The sequence below is a fragment of the Camarhynchus parvulus genome, chromosome 1A, assembly GCF_901933205.1.
Source record: "Camarhynchus parvulus chromosome 1A, STF_HiC, whole genome shotgun sequence".
Lineage (NCBI taxonomy): Eukaryota > Metazoa > Chordata > Aves > Passeriformes > Thraupidae > Camarhynchus > Camarhynchus parvulus.
The window spans coordinates 28,858,087-28,871,293 of NC_044586.1; positions in this window are offsets into that span (position 1 = coordinate 28,858,087).

The window sequence follows — 13,207 nt, forward strand, 5'->3', positions numbered from 1 at the left end:
TGCCTGATGAAATATGCAAATGTATGCAGATTTTACAGTGTTCAGAGCTGGCTTTCCTACCCCTTAGGAGAGACCTGGGCACACTGAGATGGTGAGGATCTCCAAGAAGGAAAGGGGTCAGACAGTCAGCAAGCAATGCCATACCCTTCCCCAGGGAGGGCAAAATGTAGCTCTTACCTGGGGAGAGTAAGCAAGTGAAAATGTGATCTATAGAAGAAAAACAATGTGGAGCCAAAAATACTTCCTAATACTTGCTATTAAAAGAAAATATTTCTAAAATGCTATGAAGTTTTCCATGGAAAGATAATTGCCTTTGAAAGGATTTAGGAACATTTGCTCAGCTAGTGATACTGGATGGAGTAAAGCCCACAAATTTACAGTAGAAAAGGTACCTCATTTTCAAGAAAAGAAAAGCTAAAAATTAAAGATTGGAACTGATACAGAAATAGCCCTTCCTGGACTGCAGGGCATTGTATTGTTTTGCAAATTGATTTTAGTTGATAAAACTGTGAGCATTTGAAAAGCATGTAATTAAGGGGGAAAAAAGCTGCTATTTGGAAAGAAATAGTCTATGCTTGCATAGTATAAACCCAGCTCCCTGAACCCAAAACCAATTGCAAACTAGATAGCATATAATTAAAAAAAAAAAGCTAGACCAGGAAGTAATGAAAGCTGCTATTCACAATTCACTTATATATTACTTTAAAGGCAGCTTTGTTACAGGGGAGTAGAATAAAGTGATAGAATTGGACTAATGTAGAGTCAAACACCACCAACATTTCATGATGTCTGTGTAATTATTGTCTAAGCAGCAGAGCTTCGAAGCAGAAGGGATTAGGCTTTTGAAAGGTTATCCTCAACAGAAAATCCCAAACAAACAATAAATCCAAGGGAAATCAAATACAAAGGCTGACATTAACTGCTAAACACCAGGAAATGCCACAGTTCAGCCTGGCTGTGTCATTGTGCTGCTGCTTTTTCCTGTGCATTATCTCACAGGCTGAAGTGAGGTGACTGAAGCCCCTCAAGCAGAATCTATCAGATGTAATGACCTCACACAGATATAAACCTAGGTATGTGTTCACTATTTCTCACCAATATGTCTGTAGCCAGTGACAAATTTGTGGTTATCAGGTGGATATAAGAATGCATTCAAATGATGACTAAGAGGACTGGTAAAATAAAAGTCATATCTCTATCATCTCAAGAGCCACAAAGAACTCTGTAAGGGGATCTCAGATCTGGAGTAGAGACTGAATGCTCATGTGGAGAGGTATAAAAAATATGTCTGGACATAGCAATTTAATACATTGCTTTTCCTAGAAATATGAAATCCAAGAGGAATGTGATATGGAACCATGAAGTCCTGTCTCAAATGGAGACCAGTAGCTGAGATTTCAGAGCTGGCCTCCAGCTGGGACCACTTGAGATTTACAGGTAATGTTCACCTGTGACGCAGTCTCTCAAATCTTGCAGCCGTTGCTGACACCTCTTGCTATGCTGGTCTGTTGCTGTTACATTCATTTTTGGCAGGCTGCACAAGGTCCCATGGTGAATGTCTCATCTTTCCTGTTTCTCTCATAAGCCTTCCCATAACCTGAGCTCCAAGACTCAGATAACTATAGCAGAAACATTCCGAGCGTATATGTGCCTATGTATGAAAGGGAAAAAAAAAAAGAGAAGAGAAAATTCTAGAAAAGGACAGCTCTCTGGGAGACCAAAGGATCATCTCAGGGATACAAAAGGGGGAAATTAAAATTAAGTCAGTTAATTTCCAGAGACAGAAGGGATAACTGTCTTCTTCCTATGGATTTACAAGTGAAGAGAGAGGTATGCCTCATTTCTAAAATGAGTTTTGGGTCCAGACACAAAGTTCTGCTTTACTTGCAGCCTTATACTGTCTCCTGACTAAGAATGAAGCAGAACAGCTGCTTTGTTTTAATCAGCAGTTGTAGTGTCCCAGTATGCAATGTGATTTCTAGCTCTGCTTTCTATCCATACAATCTAAATTCTTTTTGGAGCCTAGAAACTGTCCATAGCCCCATCCCACTGTGCTGTTTCCCTCTCTTCTTGTTCTAGGCAGATCAGAGTGGATGGGATTTTCAGGGATTTGCATGGGATTCATGGTGTGTTATAAGGCCTGGCACGGGGCAGGGGCTTTCTAAGGTATAGTGGTGGCAGTCACAAGACTTCTGCTCTCGTTGGCCTTGTTCCTCATATCTAGGTCTGCATGAAGCATGCTTGAGGAGCAGAGAGGACTCATGTGTGCAACAGCATCTGGGAGAGGGTAGGGGGAGGTAACTGAGCTGTTTTGTAGGGCAGCTGTAGTGAGAAGGCAGGGAGAGAACACTTACAGACAGCCTGGGAACTAAGGGAAACAGGAACTCCTAGTAGCAGTAGCTGTGGTAATCATCCCTGTTCTGAAAAAAGTGCCTGCAGGAAAATCCATCCTTCAGTCATCTCATTCTCTCTTTTTTTCTGAATTTTCTTATTGTCAGAGTGTCTTTGATGGAGCAAGGGGCGGGGGGACATAGGAGCAGGCTTACAGGGCTGTGGAAAGAAACACTTTTCCTCTGATATGATAGCTCTGTGTAAGCTGCAAAAAACTGGATAGCTTCATCCTGTACCTATGACTTCTCACCAAACACCTTGTCAGACTTATATATTGTATAGCATAAATTTCTGCAGCCAGATTTTACATTTTTGTAACTGGTTTAGGTGTAAACTAACAGGAATAAACAGAATGAAACTTTTTGAAGCAGTGTAGAAGTACCTTACTGAAATTTGGATGAAAACTTTCATTGGCACAATTCTTTCTGCCTTCCAGCTCCTGACAGTGCAAAGTGCTAGATTGAGGAGTTTGCCTGTCTGGAAGATATTCTGTGTGCTCAGAATAAAAGTTGGATAAGAAAAAAAATCAATATTTCATGTGAAGGCAGGTGTTTGGTTCAATGGGGAACTTGTAAAGAATGTTTGGAGTAATTCCAGGAATTTGGAGTTGGGTCAGTGTGCCCTACCTCCCTTCTTGTCATCCTTTCCCACTGCCACATAGGACTCTACATTTTCCTGTAAGACTGGTTTTGGTCTCATTTAGTTGGTTTGCCAGCTGTATTTCCAGTTTCCTCCTGTCAGAGAGACAGATTTAGAGAGAGTGGGTTGTAGTTACTCTCACTAGAGAGAATTGTGGAGGTCTGGTTGATGCAAGCAGTATAAAAATGCAGTCAAGGGCTGGGAGCATTCACAGATGGGATGGTGCAGGTGAGAGATTTGCTTTGTCATGGATGGAGGCAGCATGCAGAGGAGTATCAGAGCCAGAAGTACCAGCCTTCATTGCCGCAAATCCTCTCCACACTATTTGGTGGTCAGATGCTCTCCAGCAGCTTTATTCTTGTTCCTGGACAGAATAGGGAACATTTCTTCTCAAAAGACATAGGGCATTTACTTCACCAGATACTTTTTTCAGAAAATCAGTCGTTAGGGGTTCTGGGGGCAAGTAAGTTGTCTGGAAGCATAGGGGAATTTGGCACACTACTCAGCAGAGGATGTACCAGGCCCAAGGGAACTGTTTATACCTTGGTTTATCTTGGTAAGCCAGAGGGAAATGCTCTTTCAAACATGTTAAAATTCACTAAAGGTTTAGAGAGAAAAACAGGGTCTGGATAACTAGATGTTTGGACTGGGTAAACAGGGTAAACTCTGGCAGTCAGCAATTAGCTGTTATAGGACAGGAACGGACAGTCTGATCACAATAGAAATAATAATATGCTGATCTTTTCTGTTTTTCTGTGTCCCACCCTTCTGTGACTGCCTGCTTGTTCCCCAGAGATATCAAACCTTGACCACAGCGGTTAGAAATGTGGTTTAAACAGCTGTCATTTTGCATCCTGCTGGCTGTTTAGCTCCCTTTCATCTTCTGTCCCAGATGCAGGACACTTTTCATGAATGATGTACTTGCATAGCCCCTCTGCTTGAAATACTGACTGTCCTTCCTGAACAAGTGTTGTGTAAGACAAGAAACCAACTGCTGACCCAATAGTAGTTAAATATATTGTCAAACACTTTTGTTTGTTGATGTTTGTTTATTGTTAAATACTGGCAGCTGAGCAGCCATTGTCCATGATGGTGTGGGTGAATCTAAACAGGCACAATGGGCTGCCCTGTGACCATACATTTTCTCTTGTGTTTTCTTTTTCACTGGCAAGTTTAAACAATATAGTTATATCAGCCCCAAACCCTAAATAAAGGATTAAGAATTTAACAAAGAAATACTTCTAACTCTTGTAAGGAAAAACAGCTGAACATCATTCCTGTAATGAAGTTAATGATTTGTCATAGAGTAATACAATGGTCTGAATTGGCAGGGACCCTAAAGATCATCTAGTTCCAATCCCCTGCTATGGACAGAGACACCTTCCACTAGACCAGGCTGCTCAGGATCCCATCCAGCCTGGCCTTGAACCCTCCCAGGACTGGGGCATTCACAGCTTCTCTGGGCAACCTGTTCCAGTACCTCACCACCCTTACACTAAAGAATTTCTTCTTAGTATCCAATCTAACCCCACTATCTTTCAGTTTTAAACCATTCCCCCTTGTCCAACAGACTTCTGACTTTCCGGATTTACAGAGGGAAGTAGGACAAAATACTGGTCTACTAGAAGTTTTACTGATGGCTATGATCAAACAAGTCTGATTGAAAGACTTCCTAAGGCATAGCTCCTATGCCAGACCTTCCAGATAGGCTTTTCCAACTGAACACCTTCAAGGCTGTGGCACAGTCAAAGGCTTGCTGGGATCAGATGACAGCGCTTAGATTTCTCATATCCATACTGCACCACCTTGATATTGATGGGTATTTCACCTGTGAGTGTGGGTGAGTTTTCTCCCTGCAGTGTGAAAGGCACATCTTCAGTTTTAACAACTGTTTTAGTAGGTTTTATTATGCCCATGTCCTGCATGGCATCTGGATGGGCCCTGCTAGCTTGATAGTGCTGCCACTGAGGAGAACACTTCAATTACTTCTCCTTTACTCTTAAGGATGCTTAAATGAATGCATCTCTAGTGTCATCTTGGTATTTGACCTCAAGGTAGTTTTTTTCAGGCTCTAGAATGAGGCCATTGGGCATTTCTGTGAATGTACACATGGACTGGGTTCTTCAGACTAGGAGAGTGTGAAGATTCAAACAAACATGTTTCCTTATTACAAATTTAGGAGTCCCAAAATCAACTGAGACCTAAAGAGTGACAGAATCAAAGATGTCCTGGGAAATAAAGTCTGATAATCTCTCTATGACTATTATCTTTCTTGCTTATATACAAGAAGGGTATCAGACTTAGGTGATCCTAGCCCTTTTTGGGTTTAAAAAGGCATATGTCTTGCTTTTTGTTTTTGTAACAAAAGGGGAGGATAAAGAGCAGAGAGGAACAATAAAGAAAGGAAATTAAACAAAATGAAGGAAGGAAAGGCTGGTAACAAATATAGCAGGAGTAAGAGGGGAGCTGCCTTCCAACCTCTCCTTTTCCAGCAGAAATCTTAACATGTTCCTATGACTGCCTAAAGTACAGATTTTCCTTGTTAGATATGATAGTAGAAGATAAAAGTTTATTATAATGAGCAAAGAGTTAATATGTTAATGGAAAGTTGTTACAGAGCTCAAAACTGAAGTGGTAATTAATACTAAACATATTTAATTTTTATTGTTTGATTTAAACTTTTTTAGTTGCTGCAGCAGCACTGTGACAAACCTTGCACATAATGCCTTGAGGACAGGCTGCAGTGCCTGAAGTCAGTGGAGCCTTGAGAGAAGCATTGTCCTCTGTCAAGTATATTAATCTAGCTCATTTTTATCATTTTGGGTAGCAGCCATCATAAATGTCTGAAAAGAGTCTTTATCATGCTCAGGGAGTGAAGTAACTAGTTCATCCATTTGTCGTACTAGATGAAGCCCTACAGCTTCCATTCTTTTGTGCTGGGAATACAGGGACAGCAGACACTGACTTGCTGGGGGTGGAACTGGCACACCTTTAACCCACCAACATTTCATAATGCTCATATGAACTCTTTGATGGTGATGGAATTAATGGAACCACTTCTCACCAATCCATATTACCACCCCAGGATAATCTCTAATTTATGGAAGACTGTCTGATGATCATGTTATCTACTATGTTAAAGAAATCTATGCACATGGCGTGGCATGGCAACCTTGAAAATCCTCAAGAAGTTTATAACTGGCTTGGCACCATACTAAGCAGTTAAGATCATAGTAGCATTTTACTGATTTCAACAGGTCTGAAGGTAAAAGTATGTGCTGTCCTAAAAAAATGTTGTGATTTGAGCGGTGCCCAAAGTTTTGAGTCTTAATTCAGTGCTTTCCTACCTCCTTCAGTTTATGGACCTTTAAATTTTGGCCCATGGAGAAAGAAAATGTTTTGAAAACTTTAAATATACAGCTAATTTACAAAAGAGATATGCTTTCTTAAAAATGTACTCTTTAAAAAATCTAGTTTTGTAGGCACCTTGGAAATAGTTCACAGGACTTTAGGAGATCTGCAAACCAGAAGCTGAAAGTTCAAAGGTACAGGTTTAAAACATAAAGAATGTTGTTTAGTGAGCCATCACAGAAGGGACAACATTATCTAGTAATGAGGAATAGAGAGCAAACTTTTTATAATGGTAGCAACTCTAATATATCCTAATTAACAATTTTCTTTTAACATCATTCTGCAAGGTCAAATATTTGCTGCAGAAGAGTTTGCCACCTATTTTCTTGGCCTGTGTGTGTGCTGCTGTGCAGTGATTGCTTCACAAGGAAAGGTAATGCCTGTGGAGCTACCAGAGGACAGATTTTCTCCAGCATTGATTTTGTACATTGTTCAAGAGCAAGACCAATCCTGACATTGTATATAGTTTATTCAGTGGGTGGGAAATTTATCTGCAGGAGGTGGATTTATTCCAAACTCCGAGAAGCTACAGCACTGTAGGAATTTTTCATTGCTTGGATGTATGTAAAAGGCACTTGCAATATTTGATTAGTAGCCCAAGAGTAGGATAAGAATCTCTCTGGCTTCTCAAGAAATCCCATTCTTCATGGTGTAATGGTGAAATTTGCTGCTATCTGGTGAGGATAAATTTCAAATGAAAATACTAATTTTCTTCTCCTTGTGAACTCTTAAACCATTTGTAAAATATTACATATTTATTCACATATTCACACACATCTTCCTGAAGGTTTTTGTCCTTGCTTATTTTCTGTACAATGTTTTATTTTGTTGTTGTTGTTTAAGTATCTGTGAGATATGAACTATTCGTGCTTTATGCTCAACACAAGGTGGCAGCAAGACATTGTCCAGTGTCATACAATAGCTTGGGTTGCTTGTTTTCCCTCCTGTTTACTTAGCCTTCAGATAACAAAAGCCCTCCTGATGAATGGGCATTGAAAGCAAAAGAGGGTGTAATAACAACGATTTAAAAGGTGCACAGATAAAGCAAATGCTCCAGATAAGATCCCAACTGATTTGTTGCATTATAGTAAGCTGTATTGTATCATACTGTGGACAGTTTCACCAAATGTTACACTGCTCTCTTTTTTCCCCTCTGTTGTTATTGTTTTCTTAAAATTTACACATTGATTAAAGGCTACTACTGCAAAGGTGGAAATTCATGTGTTTTTCAAGTTGTAACTTAAAAGTAACCCAATATAGGTTGAGATTTTACATATTGGAAGGGACAAAGCTTTCTGCCTTGGTTCTTGGCTGGAAAACACTCCAGTGTTGTTGCATTGAGTTGTAGCTGCAGTGATGAACTCCTTTTCAAAATGAAGCAAGAGGGAGAAAAAAAGAGCAGTGTGCCAGAGTATTCCACTGGCAATATTAAGAGAGGTTTTTCCTTGCTTTGGTTGGGTATAGGTCGTATGCTGACAATCCTGAGTGCAGAGCAGCAAGTTGCAAATGTGACTGCTGTTTCTTTTGTTACTGGAAGTCATATTCCAGCAGGCTCAAAGCAGATTCAAAGCATGGCTGGGATGCTGGATTTGCTGATATGATTAAGATTCATCCTTATGGGACAAGTTCTGGTATTTTAGGTCCATGTTAATCCCAGCTTCCCAGAATGCTCTGAAGCATTTGTGCATTATGTTTCTGACTAGATGTTTGCCTGAGATGGAGTTCTGGCAGCATGACCCCAATGTCCCAGGGCCACTGGGTTTGTCTGTGGCCTCTGTACACAGAGCACATTGTTGGGAACAAAACAGAAATCATGGATCCTCTGTACACAGCAGCACATTGCTGAGAAAAAACCAGAAATCATAGATGTTTCAGACAAGCTGATGGAATGGAAACTCTGCCTCCTCGTTTCACAAGTTATGCACGTGCGGTTTATTTTCCAAGAACTGGCTGGCAGAGATCATGTTATTTTGTTTTCCATCAGAATGATTCACTTATAGCTTCTAAAAGCCAATCCCATGTTGATATTGTGGACTCGTGCACATGAATTGCTCACACAACACTTGGAATATGCATCCTTTAGTGTCTATCCAAAATCTATTAGCTTTCTGATGTTATGAAATAATAAATACTATTATAAATACTAATATAAATACTGTTAAATAGCAATGTAGGCCTACTTCTTCTCCTGCTTACCCCTTCCAGTTTTGCCCTTGAATACTTGCCATCTGGAGATGAATTATGGACTTTGAGACTACACAAAATAATGCAGTTTTCGGGAAGAAAATTCCCAACTGTATAATCTTGATTTTATGCTAATGGCTCTCATAAATGAGAATAACCCCTATAGAGCAGCTTTAAAGTGGTGTTTGCACTATTCTCAATGTGTGATTTATGCATGACCACAGGGTTTGGTGTAATAAAATGATATGCTGTAAAACTTATCATATTCTTTTGCTATGTATGACTACTCGAGATAATAAAATTGAGGGTCACAGGGACTCTTCTGGGAGTCTTCTTAGGATTCAGCTATTGTCCAAGGACTGATAGCTAAATGGTTTGTGTGAATTTCATGATTCTGCATCAAAGAAGTGTTGAAATATTGTTATTATGTGCTGTGCTGGTAGTTGGGTGTCTTTGTATAGGACTAACGATAAAAAATGCTGTAATACTTTGCTGCTAAGTTATAATTATTTGCAGAGAATAGGGGCTTCTACTTCAATATATATCTATTGTTTCCTTGGATGGAAGTCCAACAAATCTCATACTGCTCAAAATATGACTCTTCTAAACATAAAACAGAGACTCCACTGTAAAGGAATCTTCTCGGAAAATCTCTGGCTACTCGTGAGGTCTTTCTAAGAGAGTTTTAGTATCTGGTAACGTTCCTTTGAAGTTTTTATATCACCTTTATTTTAATCATATGCCACCAGCCATGCCATTGATTTAAGTCTGTAAGCCTGAAATAACAGTGCATTTTTGACACCCTCATATTACATTGAATGGCTGAAGCTCTAGTAAACAGAGCTATTACATTGAATGCCCAAGGGAGGGACATGGAAAAAAAATTTAGTAGTAGGCTCCAAGAAAGAAATCTGAGGTCAAAGAGTTTTCATGGGAGACAAACTACGTGGCTGGGATTATCCTGGCTAATTGTGGGTTGCAAAATATCTCTTGAGAGTTTATCATGGCCAATTGCTGTATTAGCTTTCCTTTTCCACATCTGTTTGTGGGTGTGGACAGCACTCAGAAGTGATCCTTTCCTTGAAGGCTTTTTGTACAAGGAGCAGGGGTGAGATGCTGGGACAGGCTGTCTGAAGGGACTTGCTGTGCTGTTCATAGCCTTGCTGGCCACGTTCACACAGACAACAGCCAGGTTCTCTGCCTTTGGCCTTCCTCACACGCTGGGCAGTTCTCTGGCATGACATGAGCCATGCTTTGTATGCACATGAGAAACAACACGATTTCTGCTGAGAAGCAGTATAAATTCAGGGTTAAAGATACTTTGACGAATTTAAAAGCAAGTAAAGTTGTCTGATAAACAAGGACATCCTGACAGTGAAGTGTTTTTTACTTTCTGCTTCTAATTGATACATACAGTCCCATATTTTTTCATACAAACATGTGATTTCCAGCTCTTTTCCCAATCCTATTAAAACTGGTACTACAACCAGTGGTTTTAGCTGGGTCAGGACTCAAGCATCTGTAGTTAAGACTTGTGCAGTTTTAAGGCAAACTAGTCTGAAAAGCTCTATGTCTTAAATACTAGTAATTTTGGGGACCATATAAAAATTATACCTCTTTCTTTTCTGAGTATCCAATTAAATAGCTTATGTGGTACAAAGTCTGGACTAGAGTATGCCTGTTATGTTTACTGTGACATTCTCTTCTTGTACACAGAGGCAAGACTTCTCTTTCAGAAGGCAGAATTGTGAACAACAAGCAGCTGAATAGTGGGATGATGGTGCTTTTTGGGAAATAGTTACTGCTCTGATTTATAATTCTGTATTACAAAAAGGATCCAGGTGTTGCAGATTCAAACTTTAGTCAGAGGTTATCCATGCCTTCACACAGAGAAAAGAACAAAATTTTTGAGTGTGTCCTAAATGAAAATTGAAGAGATTGTGATGAGTTTTTTCTTCTTACAGCAGGTCAGGAAGCCAAATATAGCCTAGGCAAGTGGAAAAAGACAGATTTTGGAGCAGTGCAGATGCTGGTATTTAATCAATCAAGGATTACAAAAGAGACTTTGTAAGTGAATTGTAAAACTTTAGCATACTATGATCTGCATGCTCCTCTTATATCATCAATTGTTCATAAGCTCATTGCTCATCTCTGAAGGCTGGACTAATTTTCTTGTGGTCTTTATCCTAAGTATTTTGTGAGCAGCAAAAGTAAATGATTTCGTAGTCGAAAAATCTGAGATCAGCATTGAATGCCATTTGTACCTTGTCATTGAGAGCCAGCTTGACTCTGGGCATAAAGTATGAGAATTAGACTCCTGTTTCTTTGATTTTAAAATTAAGCAGTTTTAAGGTTAGATTGTGTCTTATCCCATGAAATCTTTGTTTTTATTCCTAAATGCAGAATTATTCTCGTACAAATGTGTTGGTAGTGTTGTCTAGCAAATACCCAGTTCAGAACCACAGAACAGATTCTCAGAGACTCACAAGCGTGGAATGTGAAATGGTGACACTTCCACCTTCTCTATCCCTTGTTTGGCCTCTGGACTGGCACCAGCAGCTCTAGCTTAGAAATCAGTAATTGCTATACACAAAAGTGGAGATTCAGGTGTGCCCAGCTGTTTGAGATGTTGTTTGTTTGAGACAAAGTGAGACTTTGCATTTGATTTCATGTAACAATCAAGAGTTGCATGAAAAGTTGGCATGACACAGAGGGCAGAAGAAATCCGGTTTGGGGCTGGGCTAAAGAGATGATATTTCCTCAGCTTTTCCTGCCTTTGATTCTTAGGTAGAAAATCAGGTATATGAGGAGAACAGTTTGTTTGTGGCAGGGAGAATAATTAATACTACACTGGACTGTGATCACAACTAATATTTTATATGGGGACCAATATTTTATATGAGATGCCCAAATCTGGGGCTAAAATTTGTTCTACCAAACAAATCAGTCTATGATCTACTTCATTAAGCGGCTCATTACTGGTTCAGGTAAGCATTTTTCCATATTTGAGTCCTTAACCAGAAATTATTGACGGCCATAGATTTGTTTTCTGTCCACGTGCTAGTGGCCCCAAACAATTTTCAGTTCTCTTTTTTTACTAGGCAGAAGTCATGAAGTTTGCTCTTTTGTAATGCAGTGTTGTTAAAGAGTTTTTGTTGGCTTTGCATAAAGGTCATACCCATAAGTTGAAAGTTGTGGTTTTAAATAAACCAAGAAAACAGAGGGAAAGGACTAAGACATCCTAAAAAACCACACCCGCTCAAATTGGTTATTTTCCAGGTACACGTGGATTGTACATCCATACTAGAGAACAAAGTAGTGTGGGTCCTTGTCTCCCCTGCTACTGCTGTTCCAAAACTCTACCTTTAATTCTGGCTCTTTTACAGTGATTAAAACAGGCATTAAAAAGCTGGTCAAAGCAGAAATTTTAAGTTTTCTAAAGCTTCGAAGATCTTTTTATATTATTGAGGCTTCTGTAGCGGTAGCACACAGAATTTTCCAGTTATTACTGGCACTAGAGAGACCACAGAAACACCCTATGAGTCTGTGGGATTACTCATAATGGGTCACTGCAACAAAACTTGCCTGTAGTAGGCTTCATCAGGCAACATGAATGAGTAGTTTTGTTGACAATCCTCTGAATAATTTGATGTCCTGGTTCAAAAGTTCACCTCTTTCTTGGCTGGAAGGAATGTCAAAAGCCTTCCCTAGGGAAGTGATACTACTCAGTTAAAATACTTATCTATCTTATTTGATACATTAAAACCAAACAGAAAGTGTATCTATGCGAGATTTAAAGTGCAAGTTTCAAAGCAGTAAGGGATGTGATTTCAGGGGTATATGATTCCCAGTTGCCTACATCTGTCACTATGCAGAAGTGGGGTCTTCTGGACCTGTAACCAGCAAATCTCCCCTCACCTTATTCTGGTGATGCGAACAGAAAACTGTGGGTTCCAGATCCACAGGAGACCCACCAGCTTTTAGAAAATGTAGCTGTTGTAGTCTTTAGCTTGTCCATCTGGGTTGACAGAATAGGAAAAGGAGTTTCTGCTCCTGAGCTTCCCTGTGTTTCCCCACCCTTCAGTGCTCTGGGTACGGTACAGTGGGGACTCCTGCAAGCGCAGTCCTCAGGGAGTGTTGTGGCAGGAGAAGGGAGTGATAGCCATTCTCTAGCTTCAGCTTCCAGGCTAAAGATTCAAAAATTCAGGCACTGAATCTTGCTCTGCAACTGCAGGCACAAAGGGCTGACTATTGGAAATCTCTTCCCCGTATGGTTGCTCGTGCATTATGGCAAGATCACCTCTAATTTCTCCTTTGAAGAATTTCAATGTGATTTGCTTACCAGTCTCTCTGCAAGAAGATTTTTTCTTAGGACCAGGCTCTTTTTGTAACCCTCTTTTGGAGTCAACATCTTAAAAATATCTAAAGGACAAAGCAGAAAAGAATACATTTAATTCTCATTTTGTGGTTTTGATTTGGGTGTGTGAATCCTCACAACACTAGAACTTGTGATCTAATAGCAGCTGGAATATATTGTGTGTGTCAACTCTGCCACAGGTCTGTAGTTGCAAAAGGTAGTTAA